The sequence below is a fragment of the Peromyscus eremicus genome, chromosome 1 (genome assembly GCF_949786415.1).
Source record: "Peromyscus eremicus chromosome 1, PerEre_H2_v1, whole genome shotgun sequence".
Lineage (NCBI taxonomy): Eukaryota > Metazoa > Chordata > Mammalia > Rodentia > Cricetidae > Peromyscus > Peromyscus eremicus.
The window spans coordinates 182319327-182339431 of record NC_081416.1 but is presented as its reverse complement, the minus strand read 5'-3'; the positions used below and the strand labels follow the sequence as shown (position 1 = coordinate 182339431).

Genomic DNA, 20105 nt, shown 5'->3' with positions numbered 1-20105 from the left:
TCTTTTTGCAGTTAGATTTTCTGGTATCTCAAGTCAATTTCTTGAGGAAGCAGTACTTTGTCTAATCATAACATAATACAGGATGGAACAACATATGTATCTGTCTACCTCAGTCTATGTTATGAGATATACATATACAATTGAGTGCTACCTATCTTACTTTACTACATTTCTACCATATAGATGAAAATGCTGCTTTACATACACACATGGTATTCAATATTTCTGATATTCTCTTCTATTAATCATTTAAAAAGTTACATTATTGAAATATGTGGACTGAATAGGAAACATGAGGCGTACGTTGTCTATCCAAGTTCTCAGAAGGCAGATACATCAGATCATAAGTTCAAATGTAGCCCTGTTAATTACTGAAAACCAAGAAGGCTAGATTACAAAGAAGACCATCACAAGGAAATTTGTGTGAATATGAAAAACAAAATCAATAACAATATACCACTTTTCAAGAAATTACTACTTGACAAGTTATCATTCTCAACTAATATTTAAATACATAATCAGTGGACTATTTATTTGGTGGGCAACCCAAATCTATACATTGTAGCAGAAAAGTAACTGTCACCAAATAAACACAATAGAAGAGTAAAATAAACGATAGAATGAATGTAAGACCCTCCAAATAAAATTCAATAAGGCACTTGCCACACATTCTGAAGACTTCTATTGCTAGTCTATAAATTTCAAAGTACAGTCCATAATGCAGTGATTTCTACTATAAGACTTGAGTGAAGATGGTATAATATTTACTTCCTTCAAGGCATTGATGAAAAGGAGACAAAGGAAGAATTACTCTTGTAATTGGAGACAATTGTGGTATTTTATGTCTTTAACAAGTTGTTTATATGAATAGGGCACTTCTTGCATGAATTTTTCCCTATTTCCTGACATCAAGATTATATACAAAGGCATTAAACTACTATTTATGGAGATAGAGAGATTGCTCTTTTGATAAGAAAAGTTCCTTCCCAGCATCCAGGACAGGTAGCTGGCAATGTCCTCTAATTCTTGGTAGAAGATAATCTGATGCACCTTGGACCACAACAAAAACATGCATATGCTCACATGTAGACTCAATGATATAACTAAAGTAAAAAAAATTTTAATCAAACATAATTCCTATTCATAACTTTCTCTAGGTGAACGATTCATTTATGTTGCAGTATCCAAAGGCTTACCTATGGGAATTTTGCTTCATCATTAATCAGTAGCTGGAACAGAATGCAGAAACATTGGCAAACATGTTTTTACACGTTGTTTTCATTGAGTTTCCAGTATTTCTCTCATGGCTTTGATGGTGACAGTGATACGGGAGGGCATTGCTACTCTGTTAATACATGTGGTTATAATAAGAAATGTCCTCCATACTTTCAGGCATTTGAACATTGGTGTCCAGTTGTGGGGGTATGCTTAAAAAGTGTCCCATTGATGGAGGAAATATGCCACTGGGATTGGTGTTCTAGGGTTTAAAGCTTCAGTCCCCATGCAGTTCCCACTCTCTGATTCATGCTTTCAGGTTGATGATGTGAGCTCTCAGGTGCCCTGTCATGATGAACTCATGTTCCTCAGGAACCATAAGCCAAAATAAACTCTTCTATAAGTTGCTTTAGACATTTTGTTTTCACACAGCAACAGAAAAGGACCTAATACACACAATATGTCTGAGTATTTTCATGCAATTGAAGAGAAGTCTGGTATCTAAAATGTTTACCTAATTGTTTAAACATGCTGAGGTTTTGCTTTACGCTAAGAGCATCTATGGCTATAAAGGATTTGGAAAGATCTTTAGTCAATACCCCTTGGCTCTGTTCAGTTACACAAGATTATTCTGAAAGAAAAATCTGCTTACTGTGAACAATATATTCAAGCATTTTAATGTTCCTCTTCACTTTCTTTGCACCTACAAATTCGTATAGAGAAAAGACTTATGGATTTAAAAAATTAGGCATACTTTTAAATATCAGACTTTAATTATATTAGTATTGAAGAGTGTGAATATTCCAATGTATTTAATGTGACTGGTGTGCAAGGGCTTTACCACACTGATTACTCACAGATTTTCTATGTAGTGTGTATTCTTTCATGCTATCGAAGTTGACTGTTACTTATAAAGGCTTTATCACACTGATTACATTTAAGGGCTTCTCTCCAGTATGTTTTCTTTTATGTATGTGCAGACTATTGTGATGTTTAAAGACTTTCCCACATTTGTTACATTCATAGGGTTTCTCTCCAGTATGAATTCTTTCATGTGCTTTAAGATTTCTACAACGTATAAAGGCTTTACCACATTGCTTACATTCATAAGGTTTCTCTCCAGTGTGAGTTCTTTCATGCATTTGAAGATAACTTTTACATACAAAAACTTTATCACATTGAGTACATTCATAGGGTTTCTCTCCAGTATGAATTGCTTTATGTATTTTCAGATTACTGTCACATGTAAAGGCTTTACCACATTGTTTACATTCATAAGGTTTCTCTCCAGTATGAATTCTTTCATGCCTATGAAGATTATTTTTATGTACAAAAGCTTTATCACATTGATTACATTCATAGGGTTTCTCTCCAGAATGAATTGTTTTGTGTATTTTCAAATAACTATGATATGCAAAGGCTTTACCACATTGATGACATTCATAGGGTTTCTCTCCAGTATGAATTTTCTCATGCACTTTCTGATAACTTTCTTGTGTAAAGGCTTTTCCACATTGCTTACATTTATAAGGTTTCTCTCCAGTATGAGCTCTTTCATGCCTTTGAAGATGACTGTTAGATTCAAAGACCTTATCACATTGATTACATTTGTAAGGTTTCTATCCAGTATGAATTGTCTCATGCCTTTGAAGATTAATGAGACATGTAAAAGCTTTACCATGTTGCTTACATTCATAGGGTTTCTCTCCAGTATGAGTTCTTTTATGCCTTTGAAGATTAATGAGCTGTTCAAAGGCTTTACTACATTGCTTACATTCATAGTGTTTCTCTGCAGAATTACTTCTTTTCTTCCTGTGAAGAAACTTGGCATGAGTAAAATCTTTACTACATTAATTACATTGATGAATCTTTTTGTCTTTTTGAACTCTACCATACAATTAAGAAGTTTGATATGTTCACGATTTACCATATAGTTTATATTCATAGGGTTTTATTTCCATATACATTTTTTAGTACAACTGTAAAGAGGAATCAGAACTAAAGGCATTATTAAATTGTTTGCATTAATAGGATTCAACTTCAAAATGGGTTCTTTTATGTGTTTGAAGATACCTGTGCTGGTTCAAACATTTAGTACATGACACATATTTATAGTATCCTTTCCCCATATGAGATTCTTTATATTTTTGAAGAAAACTGAAAGAACCCAGAGCTTTACCACACTGACTGCATTCATAATATTTTTCTATAGAATGAGTTACAACACATTTGCAATGTGAAGCAGGACAAACCGACAGTTTTCATAATTCTTACACTCTTATGGATTTTCTCTAGTTTGAGTTTGTTGATCAATTCCCAATGAATTTGGAAAACCAAATTATTGTAAACTTGTATCACATTCAACAAGTCTACTCATAATGGGGACTATGACACATCTTATAAATGATCTGGGAGAGGAAAGAACATGACTTCTATCCATATGTCTTAGGCTCATATTGTTTGGGTCCAGATTGGCATATGCTATGCCTATCAAAGGAAAACAAACAGAAGGGTTTCACCTTGCATTTACAAAGTTCAGTTTCATTCCTCATAGAAATGTGGTAGAGAGACTGAAATTTCTCCACAACGACAACCCTTTTCATTCTTGTAAACTGCCCCCCTCACTATATTTGGAACTCACTGCAAGTATAGGAGTAACATTAGCTTTTTTATGGACTATTTCATTCTTGGATTTTCTTGGACATACACTAATCACCTAGTAAGCATGTAATATCTTTGTAATACCTGAATGGTATGAAACCTGCAGCATGAATCTCGAAGGTCTTATTAATAAAAACAAACTCGGAGCCAGGTATTGGGGTGAACACTGGAAGATCAGAGAAGCAGAACAAGCCACAACTTCCTCACCTCGCAATTCCTCAGCTGATCCTGTTTCCTCAGACTGGATGCCTCTCAGCTGAACTGTGCTGATCAAAGCCTAAAAGCTTAACCAGGCTAGTTCCTGGTTTTCATGCCTTATATACCTTTCTGCTTTCTGCCATTACTTCCTAGGATTAAAGGCTCTTGTTACCATGCCTGGCTGTTTCCAGAGTGGCCTTGAACTCACAGAGATCCAGGCGGATCTCTGCCTCTGGAATGCTAGAATTAAAGGTGTGAGTGCCACCATTTTCTGGCCTCTATGTCTTTCTAGTGGCTGTTCTGATAAATTTATTAGGGCCACAATATATTGGGGAACACAATATCACCACAGAAACCAAAACAATTGACAGTTTTGTAACATGACATTATCATGGTTTAATAAAATGGTGATATCTGTTAAGTCATTTTTTTCCATTTCTTCTTATGGGAATGCCTTACAACCATGGATCAGCTACCTAACATTGAAAGAATAGTGTCGTGAGACTTTAATAATCATCAAGACACTTAAAGCTATGCTTATTTCCTCCCTTGCATTTCATTAGAACTTCTCGGCACATAAACATTAATTCAGAGACACATCTGTATCAGCTCTCACATGAAAATTACCTTCCATGTCTTCTAAAATGTTGACAAGATTCTTCAATATTTTGGTCTTCCCATTTGTACCCTAAAATATAACAACAGAAAATGTATGATATATTATTTTAAAATATGCAAAATGTAATATTATCCTGGGAGAACCTTAGAACCATGCCTGATTTATTTACATTCTTCCTTTTTCACAATCAAATCACAGATAATCATCAACAACCACAAAACACTTGTTCACTTATTATAACAATTGAAGAAAAACTCAGTCTTACCTATAGCAGTGAGGTTCCTGTAGGTTTCTACCATCACATCTTTGTAGAGACTCTTCTGGGAAGGATCCAGCAAAGCCCACTCTTCCCTAGTGAAGTCCATATGCACATCCTCATAGGTCACTGCATCCTAAACTAACAGTATGTTACAGAAATCATGATACTGACAGCATTAGAAATGTATTCTTCCTTGACAATATATTCCCATAATTCTGTGTGCTTCCCACACTTCTTCCATGAAACAGAAGTTCTGATGTAATCACCAAGTCATTTGGAAGGAAACTGAAAATGAGGTTCACCCTGTCATTTCTGAGCCCACTGAACAGGATATACATTTACAAGAGAAATATCTACTAACAGATATACAGAGAGAGAGAGAGAGAGAGAGAGAGAGAGAGAGAGAGAGAGAGAGAGAGAGACAAAGAGATCAACAGTACTGAGAATCCATCAGAAAAATTGTATGGACAATTTCTAATTATAAAAAAGGATAAATAATCTGGTTCTTCTTGCTCAGGCCTTTAATTCCTGCACTTAAGAGGCAGAGGCAGGTAAATCATCAAGATAGAGGCCTGCCTGGTATCTGTAATTAGTTCTAGGGCAGCCAGAGTTACATAATAAGGCCATGCCCACAATTTTCAAATAAATTATATATAATTTACATATAATGTTAAATAAATGAATGTACAAACAAGATAGACAAAACTTAGAGGGTCTCACTGAAGTTTCTACAAATAGTTCTGCATAAACTCCAGTTCTGTATTTATCTTCCAGAAACCTGAATTGCCACTTTAAACTGTAAGGTTAATATGATCTTGCTAAAATTAAGTGCATGTTTAAATGGTTACAGGTGGACAGATGAAAACGTAAACAATGTAGATATTGGACATAAAAAAAAGCATAGGCAGGAGATGGCTCAGCAGTTAGGAGCACATTTTGGTCTTGCAGAAGACGTACATTCAATAGCCAGTACTTACATGAGGGCTCCCAACTAATCATAACTCCAAGTTCAGGGGTTCTGAGGCCATCTTCTGACTGCTGTGTGCATCAGTCACCCCTATTGTGTATACCTGTGCATGCAGGCTAAAGACTCATATTTATTCAAAAAATTCAAACTACAGAAAAGGTGGCAAGAGTGTCACGCACCTGTCACCCCATGACTCTGAAGGCTCATACAGTCTTAAGGTCATGGACATGTACCATCCTGATACACAGAATAATACCCTCTGACAAAGTTCAAAAGTCAAGATGTGGGTAAAGCTCAGCACAATAGCATATGCTTGACATGAATAAAAATATACATTCCAGGCCAATCAGTCAATAATATAGAAATGAAAGAGCAGGGTGTGGTGGAGCACACCTTTAATCCCAGCACTTGGGAGGCAGAGGCAGGCAGATCTCTGGGTTCCAGGCCAGCCTGATCTATAGAGCTGTTTTCAGGAAAGCCAGGACTATACAGAGAATACCTGTCCTCAAAAAAAGGATGTATTTTAAAAATTATAAACAAACAAACAAAAACCATCAGGCTAGGAAAATGACTTACCAGTAAAAAGCAATTGTTCCTGCTGTATCTTGTGTAATTTAGGGGTATAGTCCATAACGGTGTGTAGGCATGACAGCACAACAAAGAAGTTGGATGATCAGTTTCAACCACAAGAAAGTAGACAGAAAGCACAGGATAAGGGGTGAGGCTACAGACACACAAATCCTTTCCCTGGCAAGGAACTTCCCAAGAAATGCTTCTAACCCTAAAATAAGGAATCAAATACATCTTATTATCTGAGAGGATTTTCAACCAATAGACGATATTCTAATCAATGGCACTATAAGCTTATAACTATCCAATGATAAAAAATGCATTTAATCTTACTTCAAAACATGTCCCCATGTTCTGGAACATGCCTACAAGTCAATACACTCTCCCCCTCTCTTTCTCATTTTCAGAAATTATAGCACAGATTTGAATGTTTCCACGTCACTGGACTGTATGATCCTCACACTAACCCTGAAAGAGAGGTCATTACCACCATTGTGGAAGACTGAAGGGAGATAACTACCAATTGACGTTAAGAATTGGCAAATGTTGTGCTTGTTTTGACAGCACATGTACTAAGATTAGAAAGATACAGAGAAGATTAGCATGGCCCCTGCACAAGGATGACACAAAAATTCCCATGTGAGTCACCTATAGCTTGCAGAACTCTCACTAGACCTTCTTTGGAACTGGTTGGCTATGATACAAATATTTGAACAGCATGAAGTTACTAGGGTTAGTAGGTCAAGGCCTGACCTTGACTGAAAATCATTGTAGTAGGTTAGATTCTGTCGGTCTGGACAAAGCCCAAACTGAACATGAGCAGCAGTGGGTGATGCAAGAGGCCTCCCTACCTCCCTGTATGAGACAGAGCTCATCTCAGGCCCCTCCGTTTAGTTCATCTTCCTTAAATGTGAGTGGTCCATTTGATTTGACAGAACTATGCTTTGGGATGGAAGTTTATGGAACACAAGCCCTTAATGTCTGTTTTGACCCTGTAATCCTCTTTTAAGCAGCTTCTCAGAGGCTTGCTCTTGGGTATGAGGATGGGACTAGTGGCTGGTTTTAAATCAGGGTTCTCTCTTTTGTTATGGTTTGCAGCCACATGTCTGGTTAATCCTGGTTAACATACAGTTATGTCCTAGTTTCCTAGTTCCTAACAGGCAGGCCTGGCTAGCCTAGTACTTATCTTTGGGAACTTTTAGAGGCAACCCTCCTTTAGCTCAATTTTATTTTATGTTACTTACTTTCTCCTAAGCTTTGGTAAATCCTTTATATCATCAGGTCTACTCTTCTATATCACAGCTTATAAGTGGAGTACTATCTAACACATGAGATGCTGTCTATAATCTCCAAAAAAATTAACTCCAAATGGATTTTACATCTAAACATTAAAAGTGAAGTACAGAACTTCAAGAAGATACTACAGAAACTAGGCCTTTCCAAGTTTGGCCATCTGCCTTCCAAGAAATCAAAAGCATGGTGATGTTAATAACCAGGAGTTTTTTACACACAGTCCCTGTGTCTGGTCACACAAGAAATTCATTTTCCCAAGGTCAGACATTCAGACAAAAAACAGGTCAAGAGCAACGCTCTGCTCTGCTTATCTGGTGAGATGCCACCTATGGCTGGAGAGTCTCCCCAGCATTCTGGCTTGAATCAGAAACTCTCAAATCAGAGACTTCTGTTAGAGACTGGACCTGACTTTAAGCTGAAATAAATGGTACAAGTGAGCAGTCTTTGGAAGATAGGCTCAGCTCTGTAGCTAAGAATTTAGAATGAACCTTGGATGAGGTCTTTCATCATCATAAAATACATCATTTACTAAACTGTGTATCTCTACCTTCTTGTTCTAGACTGTTTCCCAGGAGACAGTCTTGCCAGTTTTGAATAAACTTTTCCCTGTTCACCCACAGAGCAGCAATTTTGTTTTCTTTACTGCACATTTTCATTCACCCTGTTCCCAGTGCTCTAAGCAGATGGGGCCCCCAGAGAACATTATTCAGAGGCTCCTATCGTGCCTAGGGAGTTGCAAGAACTTTATAGGATGCCATTTCTGGCTGCCTGCTCCCAAACAGCTCTAGGGAGGACTCACCACATGGCTCCCAAGGCTCAGGCATCTGCTCCTCCCCAACTGAGCAGAGCAACACCTCACTCACCATGTCACTGTTTCCAAGCTCTTCCATTCTCTCCACATAGCTCCCTAAAATAGTTTTTAACACACAGAACACCAAAGGACTCCTGCTTGCTCGGCTATGGATCCTAGCCTGCAACGTGGAGCCTGGAAGAGCCCTCCTCCCCCTCTGACTGGTGGTCTGCCTGGAGATCCTGATTGGCTAGTGAGGTCTGAGTGACATGAGCACCTCCCTTAGGGTTTGAGTGTGCTCAAGGACACAGCACAACAGGTTCTGGCCAAGGCTTTTAATCCAGCCCAGACCTTTCTCAGGTCTGCAGAAATTTGCGTTTTAACAGCACTTGCACATGGCCTTCAGTAGCTGGTTTTTCTGACTTCCAGCACTCCTTAGACACTTCCCCTCCTCCTCCTGGATACAAGGTGCTTAGTTTGCACAGCTCATTACAAAATGTGGAGTGGAGTGATAGTCCTGTATCTCAGGTAGAAGGGTGCCCAAAATATTAACAATTAAAGAAAGATTTGAGAACATGAAACAAGATTTTTATTCTATTGCTTCATGCTGAGTTCAGGCGAACTGCAGGTACTTTTTACCTAATTGGATCAAGGACAACACTGAGCAAAAAGCAGAAGCCAGAGCACAAACACTGCAGCAGCTCTAGGCTGGATGATGGCTCCATTCCTGTAGGAGTTTTCTTCCTGAAATCCAAGTCAACTTCTTGAAAAATGAATTATAATAAAAAATATATTCCCAAAGTTAACATGAATATATAGAAATAGGGGAAAGAAGAATGCTTTTGATGAGCCCTATTGTTAGCCAGCACATCGTCCAGAGTGAAAAGGTAGAAAAAAAAAATACAACAAAAACATAAAACAAACAAACAACAGCAAAACCCAGCAGTATCAGTCAAGGTTCTTGAGATAGACAAGAGTGATAGAATGAATGTCTCTTGTATATGTAAAGGAGATTTAATAGAATGGTTTATACCCCGTATTCCAGCTAGTACAGCAATGACTGTCTACAATCAGAAAATTGAAGACTTCAGTGGCTGCTCACCCAATGAGACTTGATGTTTCAGCTGGCCTATAGTGTACAGAGGAATTCCTAAGAAATAGGCTTTAGTGCCAGTAAAGGAAAGAACTTGCTAGCCAGACGTAGGGCAAGCAGGCAAAGACAGAGTTTACTTTTTCAATGTTCTTTATATATTTAGGCATCCAGCAGAAGACATGGCTATGATTAAAAGTGTATTTTATATTCAAAAGCACTCCCTTCTTTAAGTTGTGAAAGTTTTCTTCTATGATTTTGTTGAATACATTTTCTGAGCCTTTGAGTTGGTATTCTTGTCCTTCTCCTATCCCTATTATTCTTAGGTTTGGCCTTTTCATTGTGTCCCAGATTTCCTGGATGTTTTGAGTTATGACTATTTTGGTTTTAGTGTTTTCTTTGAATTAATAATCTATGTCCCCTATCCTATCCTCCATGCCAGAGATTCTCTCTCCCATCTCTTGTATTCTGTTGGTTATGCTTGCATCTGTAGTTCCTGGCCACTTACTGCAGGGGGAGGGGCTTGGACATGCCTCAACTGAATGTACCAGGGATTGCTGACTCCTCATGGGAGGCCTTACATTTTCAGAGGAAGAAATGGGGAGTGGGTTGGGGGAGCAGGAAGCTGGGTAGGGAGTGGGAGGAGGGAAGACAGGGTGATCTGTGCTTGGTATGTAAAATGAATAAAAAAATTCTTAATGAAGAAAAAAGTGTGTCTTATCACCCCAACAGACCTGGATTAGTGGTGGATTTCATTACTTCATATGATTTAATTTTTAAAAATCCATTACAGGTGTACCTGTCTGGACTTTAGTTAATTCCATATACGGTCAAGTTGACTACCAAGAATAGCCATCACAACAGCCAAGAAAAAGGAGCTAAGAAAGATTGTTTACCTTTGGCAGGCATGGAGAGCATGGGAGCCATTTCCAAAGCAATGCTTTTCCTTAACAAAGGAAGAATGGGCATTTTTACATAGGGAGTCTGGACATGATAGTTTAGACATCTGCTTATTCCTAAGGTTGCTCAGTGAAGAAATCCACTTCTGTTTTGTTTTGTTTTTTTTAGAGCTGAGTACTGAACCCAGGGCCTTGCGCTTGCTAAGCAAGCACTCTACCACTGAGCTAAATCCCCAACCCCAAAATGTGCTCATATCATAAAAGCAGAGACATTTGGGGGCAATCTTAACTCAAAGTCATGCAGAAACATAAGTAAATTTTAAAAATGATGGAAAGAAATGCCTCTAGCACATTTTTCCTTTACCACAAGGTCTAAGATCAAAATCAAGTAAATGATACTGGGAATGTAGATTGCTTAGGAGCCAATGCTACCTGTTAATAATGATGTCCTAAAAGACAGGTGGTAGGGGGACAGCTTGACCACACAGCTGCTATCACAGGCTTAGGGGCCCAGACATGCCTGCTGAGAAAGGCAACACCAGGATCCAGGAAAATCCATAAACTAACACCACCTAAGTATCCACCCAGGGATGGACTGGCATTTAAGGGGAAGTACTTGACATTCCAAACTTTCCAGCTGTTAAGATTAGATGAGATCACCAGGTGGTGGTGGCACATGCCTTTAATCCCAGCACTCCGGAGGCAGAGGCAGGCAGATCTCTGTGAGTTCGAGGCCAGCCTGGTCTACAGAGTGAGTTCCCAGAAAGGCGCAAAGCTACACAGAGAAACCCTGTCTCGAAAAAACAAAACAAAACAAACAACAAAAAAAAATCTTCTATGATAAAGACCCCACCCCACCTAGGCTCAGGGCTCTCTGCTCTTACCAATGTGTCAGACAGATAGACCAAACTCCAAGCTTGCAATAAAAGCTCTTTTTGCTTTTATAATATGGGATTCAGTCTCCATGGTAGTCTTTGGTTGTCCCCGAGATCTGGGCATAACAATAGGTGTATCAATGCTACAGTTCTCACAAGTACAAAGGACAGAGAACATGAATACAGGAAATATCAAGGAAAAGTTTCCTATCAGCACTGCAAACACTGTTCTTGGACAGCTATACTGAGCTATTCTAACCTCAGAATAAGGCTGCTTTAGCCTCTGAGCAGGCTGGCTCATAAGAAGGTCATAGCTGTTTCCATGAAGGACCAGAAAGCATTCATTTTAACTAGTCTTGGCAGTGGTCTGTCTTAGCACTGTGACATCACTATAAAGAATTTCACAGTTTTTAACCTTTATTATTATATATAATGGTGCATGAATACCTGTGTCTGTGTTCAGTACCAATAGAGGCCAGAAGAAGGTGATAGATCCCCGGGGACTGGCATTACAACAGATGGTTAGCCTACATGTGAGTGCTATATTGGAAGCCAGATCCTCTCAAACAACACCCAGTGCTCTGAACTGCTGAGCCATCTCTTTAGCCTCTCATTTTTAATTTAAAATTATTTTTATACATTTTTACTGAAAATGTATTACATCCATTCTCTTCTTCCTTGTCCTCCTTCCATTCCTTCCAAAATTCTTCCCTTCCAACTTCTTCCTTGTTAAGAATGTATGAATCACTATGTTCAAATGTATGAATAGTGCTCGCTACAGCAGCACATATACTAAAATTGGAACGATGCAGAGAAGATTATCATGGCCCCTGCGCAAGGATGTCCTGCAAATTCATGAAGCGTTCCATATTTTTTGAAAAAAAATATGAATACCACCTGTTGAGTCCCTTTTTTGTGTGTATATGGTTTCAGAGGAACCATGTTGTACTGGATTACTAATAAGAGAGCTTATCCCTGCTTGAGGCTAATTCTCCCACTTGTAGAGAATTCTTTTCATTAATGGACAACGGGACTCTGACCCCATGTGACCTAGGCTACCTTGGCCAGGAAATATTACCACAAAAAAAATTGGGGGTGGAAAATACCTCAGTAGTTAAGAGTACTGAAAGTTCTTCCAGAGCACCCAGTTACCATTCCCCATTCACACTGCAGCTCACTACTACCTGTGACTCCAGTTCCTTGGGTTCTGACACCATCTTTTGGTCTCCCTGGCCACCAGGCATAAATGGGATACAAAGACACACATAGAGGCAGAACATCATTATTCATAAAGTAATGACTAAAATTCCTTTTGTAAAGAGAGAGAGAGAGAGAGAGAGAGAGAACTTGCACCATAAAACTTGTTTCCTTTCTCTCTATTTTTCTCTATTTTTTTGTTTTTGTTTTTTATTTTCAAACAAGGTCTCTTTGTATAGCTCTGACTTTCCTGGAACTTACTTTGTAGACAAGGCTGGCCTCAAACTTACAGAGATCCATCTGCATCTGCCTTCAGGGTGCTGGAATTAAAGACATGCACCACTACTTCTTTGCAAATTTATTTTTCAGGCTGGGTGTGATACTGCATTCCTGTAATACTAGCATCCATATTACAGAGGCAATAAGATCACTGTGATTTTGAGGAAAACAAGTGCTGCATTGTCAACACACACACACACACACACACACACACACACACACACACACACACAGGAAAAGAAGAATGAAACTAAATAACATAAAAGAAAAGCTACATTTGGGAACTGACAAAATATAATACCTCCTAAAGTCATTTCAGCTGTCTGCTACTGGTTTCATACCACAATTTTCAAAAATAAATATTTCCAATCATAATAGCATATGCAATTAATTCCACCACTTGTGAGGCAAAGGCAGATTGATATCTGTGAGTTCAAGTCCATGTTAGTCTAGCTAATGACTTCCATAGCAAGAGCCATCTCAAAAATAAAAAAGCTTAATATAATTTCAAGTTTTTTCTTGCTTGAGACAGCATCTTATTATGGAGCCCAGCTAACTCTGATTCACTAAGTACACTATAATACTCTTTGAATCTTAAATAAATTCTAGTATAAATTTAACCCTGTGCCAATAGATTGCCATTCCAAGCATGCCAGTCTTCTATAGAAGAAAGCGTCTATTTAATTTGATATTGCTCTACTAGGAAGTAGAAGGGCATTTTGGAACAGGGTTGCTTCTTCCTGGCCATCTAGACTTGTCTATCTTGGGATCACTAATACCCTCAATAGAAATGGACTGACACTACCTGCTTTAGAGCGAAAGTTAGAACAACAACTCTCCAATTTCTTATTTGGAAGGGAGACTTTCCTGTGTTCTGATCTTCCATAGAACACTTCCGTTTTGTTACCTTTCTACTTCTGTGATAAAACACACCATGCCCAAGGTGTGGTGATATTTTGTGATTTTATAAAATTTGCCAAAGATCCTAGACAGATCTAGCCACAGAGGTCAGGCAATGTGGCATACACCTTTTATCAGGGTGGTGGCCAAAACAGCTTGACCACACAGCTGCCATGACAGGCTTAGAGGCCCAGACACAGCTTCTGGTAACACCTGGACCCAGGAAAAGCCATTAGCTGACCCCACCCAGTGGGGCCTGCATCTAAGAGGAAATACCTGACATTCCAAACATTCCCCATACTCCTAGACAAATGTCAGCCAATCAGGGTCCTAAACCCTGGAAAACCCTTTGCTATGATTAAAAACCCCATCTTGCCTGGGTCCTGGGCTCTCTGTTCTCACCACTGCATTGGACAGAGAGTCCAAGCTCTGAGCTTGAAAATAAATGGTTTTTGCTTTTACATACAGGATTTGGTCTACATGGTGGTCTTTTGGAAGTCCCAAGATCTGGGCATAACACTGTAATTGTAGCACTTGGGAGGCAGAGATCCAGCTGTATCCATCCATGTAAGTTCAAAGCTACCCTAGACTATATGAAATTAATCCAGTCTAAAAGAAAAAGAGCCAGAAATGGATGGAACTAGAAAATATCATACTGAGTGAGGTAACCCAGACTCAGAAGGACAAACATGGTTTGTACTCACTCATATGTGGATACTAGATGGAAAGCATAGGAAAACCAGACTGCAACCCACAGCTCTAAGGAGACTAGCTAGTAGGGAGGACCCTAGGAGGGATGCATGGATCACCCAGTGAAGCAGAAATAGATGAGATCTACATGAGCAAACTAGGGGTGAGGGGGTAATGGAGTGCAAGGGATGAGGGATGAGAACATAGGGGAATGGGAATTTTGAGCTGGAACAGGGACAGAGTGGGAGAGCAAGTAAAGAGATTCCATGGTAATCTGGGAATAGGGAGAAACAGAGTGCTAGAGAAGTTCCCAGGAGTCCACAAAGATGACCCCATCTTAGACTACTGGCAATAGTCAAGAGGGTGCCTGAACTGGCCTACTCTGGTGATTAGATGTGTGAATACCCTAACTGTCATCACAGAGCCCCCATCCAATGACTGATGGAAGCAGATGCAGAGATTCACAGCCAGGCGCCTAGCTGAGCTCCAGGAGTCCAATTGATGAGAGAGAAGAGAGATTCTATGAGCAAGGGACATCCAGATCACGATGGGAAAACATACAAAGATGACCAGCCAAACTAGTGGAAATGCATGAACTGTAGACCAATAGCCGTGGAGCCCCCATGGACTCCTGTGGATAGGTGAGACAGTTGTTTAGCTTGAACTGTTTAGCGGGCCCCCAGGCAGTGGGATCAGGATCCATCCCTGGTGCATGAGCCAGCTTTTTGGAGCCCAGGGCCTATGATGTGACACCTTGAGCAGCCTTGGTGCAGGGTGGAGGGGCTTGGACCTGCCTCAATTGAATGTACCAGGCTTGGCTGACTCCCCGTGGGAGATCTTGCCTTGGAGGAGGTAGGAATGGGGGGTGGATTGGGGGACAAGGCTTGGGGGAGGAGGAGGGAGGAGAGGGAGAATCTGTGGTTGGTATGTAAAATGAATAGAAAATTTAATAAAATACATTTAAAAAAGAAAGAAACAGAGCCAGGCAGTGGTGGCACACACCTTTAATCCCAGCACTTGAGATCTCATGCCTTTGTACCAGTATCTGGGAAGCACATTCGCCATTAATCCCAGCACTAGGAAGGGTGAGAGAGGAAGTGATAGAGCTGGGTGGAGAAAGCCATATAAGGCACGAGGAGACAGGAACTAGAGAGGCTTTTTTGGCTGAGGACTCAGGAGCATTCAGTCTGAGGATTCGTGGAGACGGGATCTGCTGAGGAGTTGGTGAGGTGAGAAGTGGCTGTGGCTTGTTCCTTAGTCACTTTGCTCCTTCAGTGTGGGGCGTTTACCCAACCACCCCCACAGTTCCCCAGAGTTTTCTTGAGTGCGAGCAGCAGGAAATATTAGATAGAAGGATTTATTGCGGAGAATATCGCGGAGATAAACAGATAGAAAATAAAGGATAGCCTCGAGAGGGCCTGGAACCTATTCCAACGGGCCCCGACTGTCTCTGCCCCAGGGTTTTAATAGAGACGCCAAGGGGTGGAGCAAAAGACCTCCTCCCCCAGCACAGCCAAGTGCAGACCATCTCAGACACCTGCACTCAGGCCCGTGGTCTAATCATCCTCTATGAGGACCTGATGGGTAAAGCCACGAGGAACCCGAGAACGGGCTCCCACAGGTCCCCCTTTCTTAATATATAAAAAAATAACTAATAATGGCTTACAGCAATCTCCATAGCTGTTACACCTCCCAGTATGGGAGTAGAGGATGATATAGATGGCATTTCTCTTTTGAATTAGGTCCAAGGTGACTACAGCAGTCTTAGCTGCCTCAAGTCCTTTCTAAGCCAAAAACTCTTAAGGCAACTACAAACTTAAAGAATCCCTTAGCTTCATCATTACCATTAACAGGTTAACATAAACATTGCTATACATAGCCACAATTCTCTGTCTTACAACTCAAAGCAAACTCTTAACAGAACCATTTGAATTAGCATATATGGTGCTATATATAGTTAACAATTTTCTCCGTCTTACAACTTTAACTCAATCATTTGAATTTTCTTGTTAACAGAACATAGGAAAAACTTCGATGTATTCACATCAAACTTAAATATTTCTTAACTCCACAAAACCAGGGTGCATTAATATCAATAGGGTAAATATAATTTCTGCAAACATAATTCAACCTCATAACTCCTCCTTTTCTTTATAATTTTTTAAACAAAATCTAAAACCTAGTTAGAAGAACCCAAACTCATACAATTCCTACAAACCCATATTGAAAAGCAATTTTCTCAATCTAACCATTAACACTTTGAAAACTTAGCAAAACATCCAAAAGCAGTTTCTTAATAAAACTCTTTACACTTTAAAAGTAGTCTCTTAATATACCCCATTTGCATTTCTTACTAACAAAAACATGACATTAATCCCTCAAACAACTTTTGAAATTAGACTAAGAAATATTAACTCTTCCCCCTTTCTTTATAATTTAAGCAAAATCTCAAGCCTAGTTAGAAAACCCAAACTTTTCAATTTAAACAGTTCCATTTGTAACACAAAACCAGTTCTGTAAGTAATTTCATTTTTACATAAACAGTTCCACAAAACAATTCATGAATCACCAATTAATAAAGCATATATGCATACACAAAACTGCATCTTGATTCTAGGTAGAAATAATAAATTTCTTCATTTAAACAGTTCCATTTTTTATGAATAAACTCAAAATTGTCCCATTGCAATGAAATCTCTATTGTTCATTTCATTTCTTAAGTCCCAAAATTCACATGATAAATTCTGGTACGAGCCTTCCAAATATGAAGAAATCCATAACCAAAATCTTTGTAGTTTTATCTCATTTTAAGTTCAAAAAGTTCAAACAAGAAATAAATTCTAGTATCAGGCTTTCACTTCCAAATATGAAGAGATGGTTTTCAACCAAAACTTTTTGCTGTTAACAATTTTACTTCAAACAAGCGTCTCTGCAACTTTTGTTCTCACAGACAGACCTTTTTAGGTACAGTAGTATTCTAAACCGCATCGTTTTTGATGTTAGCTCAGGTTTTTCTGTGTTGCGTTGATTTTCCATGAATCTTAGCTGCGGATGCCTTGTGCTGGTTCTGGCGTCCGCCATTCTTAGCTTCTTAGCGGCTTTTGGAGCTTTTGAAAAACCGCTCAGACTGCCTGCTTTGCAGTCTGCTAGGACACTAACTTCTGTATGTCTCAGGTTCTTTCACCATATACATTAAGAATAGACTCACACTTAACATTTACACTTTACAAACTCACATATAACCTTTTTTGCCTTGCAAAGCATTTAGACTCACATTCAACATTCTACAAACTCACATATAACGTATTAACATCTACTTATTTATACTCCTTAAGGAAACTATAGAACTACTTTAGCAAATATATTTCTTATTACTTATATATTTCTTATATTCATTCCATCTTATTCTTATTTAAACTTACATTTACAGCTAACATCTTTACTTCTTACAAGCTTATCACTACATGTCTTAAGGCTACCTTAGATACTTCTTGCAAGCTTATATTCTTAAAGGATCTATAGATCTATTTTACAAACTTATATAGGGCTACCATTAGCATATATTTAACTTAGCAAACACCTAAAGATTTTTTAACACAGATCTAACAAGAGAATTTTTATAAACTTTTTTTTTCTTACTCTTAATTATTATCACTATCTCTATTAGAAAGATTTCTTTTTCTATTTCTTACTCTTAATTATTATCACTATCTCTATTAGAAAGATTCTTAACTAGACAGGAAGTACGTACATCATTGCTAACGTTTAGAGTTTATAGTCAGCTTTGTTATAAAACACTGGGATTTAGTGAGTGTTGTTATAGAATTGTGATAGTTGTTGCTAGGGGACTGTAACCTTCCCAGGATGATGCCACACTCCAAAGTTGCCAGTTCTCTCAGCCGTTCCGGACCCAGCAGAGATGCACTGTCAGCGGTAGACGGTGTTTAACTAGAGGCTGTCCCTTCACCCAAATTCATAATAGTTCCCCTAAGTGCTTCAATTCAGACAAATGTTTCTATTACAGCAGTACTCTTGGTTTGTTCTACCGAAAAACTTCCCTTCACGCTGATGGTGAAATTACCGTATTTAGCTGCTGTAAGCTCTTTGCCAAATATCGCAGTTATTAGGTGATATAAAGTATTTTTCCAAAGGAGCTAGTAAAGACAAAAGCGGCACAGCTCCGAACTCTATTTCCTCACTTTTGCATTAACCAGTGACAAAACCTCAGAAACACTAATTGAGCCACTTTCATTCTGGTTCCATTGTAGGAACATCATTGGAGCTGACCTTTCTTAGTTCCAAGCTCCTTACGAAACGCTCCAGTAATCACCGAGCTTCGTTCTCCTCTTGTGAAAAAACACAAACATGTCCTCGACCCCATATTAACACAGGATCGGGACCCTTCCACAATCCCGAGCAGGGATCTTTCCATTTCGCATTACCCTCAGCTAAAGGACCAGGAAGATTGGAGTGAACTCTAATATGGCCCACAAAGCATGGCAGCTTTCTTTTGTAGATAGCATAAGTTTCCTTCATATCTAAGACAACGTTCAGTGTATAAACTGCTCTCTTGCTTTAAGGATTTTAAAGTGGCTTGTTTGATCTTATAGGTAGCTTTCTGTCATCCAACTACCGTTAAAACTTTGCACAGCTATTAGGGTAAATAAGTCATTTTACCAACCCCCAAACCGCGAAGTGCCTAGTTCCATATCCTTTCAATGTTTCATTGGAACTGACACTTAAAACTCTTAGATGATTTTCCTCCTTATTCTTTTAAAAGCTGTATTTTAAAGTTTACCATAAATGTATTTTCGAGCTGACAAAAGTGTTTCAGGGCAATGTCGCCATCTTTAGCAGAAAAACTACCTTTCCCAGAATGCATTTCCCTTATATCAGTCCATAATAGTATCAGTCCCTTAAATCAGTCCTTTATATCATTTCCCTTATATCAGTCATTTCCCATAGTTCTTTTTGGGTCTGAGAGTCAACTTTTAAGTTCTTTACCAGACTTGCTTACAAATTCTTGCCCGGGAGGTTTGAACAAAGTTTTTTGCTTTTGCAACGGGAGATTTGAACAAGCATTTTACATTTTCAATTATGGGACATTGGGAGGTTTCTGGTCTCTCCTCAGCTGGCTTTAACAGGTGTCTCTCCTTTAATTGACACTGGCCCCCAAATCAGAACTGCACCTGCCTCGTTTGCCCACCTCAATGCGCGCTATTTCTGATAGCAACTTTCCTCGGGGCTTGTGTTTGTCTTAGCCAGTCAGTGAAAAACATTCACAACAGTTTTTTCATAGCTCTTTCAGAGAGCTTTTCTCCCACTGATCTCATTTTGCTTGTTCCTTCCTTCCCCAGATGCAGAGCTTCAAGTATCTGCGGCTCTGTACCTCTGCTAGCTGCCCTTGGAAGTAGGGGCTTTTTTTTCTCCCCCCCGAATCTGCCTCAAATTCTAGCAGCTTTTTCAGGTCATATTTTTCTGGGGAGGAATCGGTCCCTTCTGTTTCTTTAGAGTCTTTCTCCCAGACAGTTCCCAGTTTGGTCTCAGTTTATCCCCTCTACCCCAGAAACAGTTTCCGACACTACAGTGGCGGCTTTCCCTGC

At 39.2% G+C, this 20105-nt stretch overlaps 2 non-coding genes and 1 pseudogene across 2 annotated transcripts; 2 read left to right on the top strand and 1 right to left on the bottom strand.

Annotated features, from left to right (window-relative positions):
- Positions 1–2103: 2103 nt before the first annotated feature.
- On the bottom strand, positions 2104–6550 carry LOC131903044 (zinc finger protein 239-like; annotated as a pseudogene).
- Positions 6551–7037: 487 nt separating this feature from the next.
- LOC131902855 (U6 spliceosomal RNA) lies at positions 7038–7146 on the top strand. Its single transcript, XR_009377139.1, has one exon. It is a non-coding gene; the product is annotated as a U6 spliceosomal RNA (small nuclear RNA).
- A 5058-nt stretch (positions 7147–12204) lies between these two features.
- LOC131902838 (U6 spliceosomal RNA) lies at positions 12205–12311 on the top strand. Its single transcript, XR_009377123.1, has one exon. It is a non-coding gene; the product is annotated as a U6 spliceosomal RNA (small nuclear RNA).
- The last annotated feature ends 7794 nt before the right edge of the window (positions 12312–20105 follow it).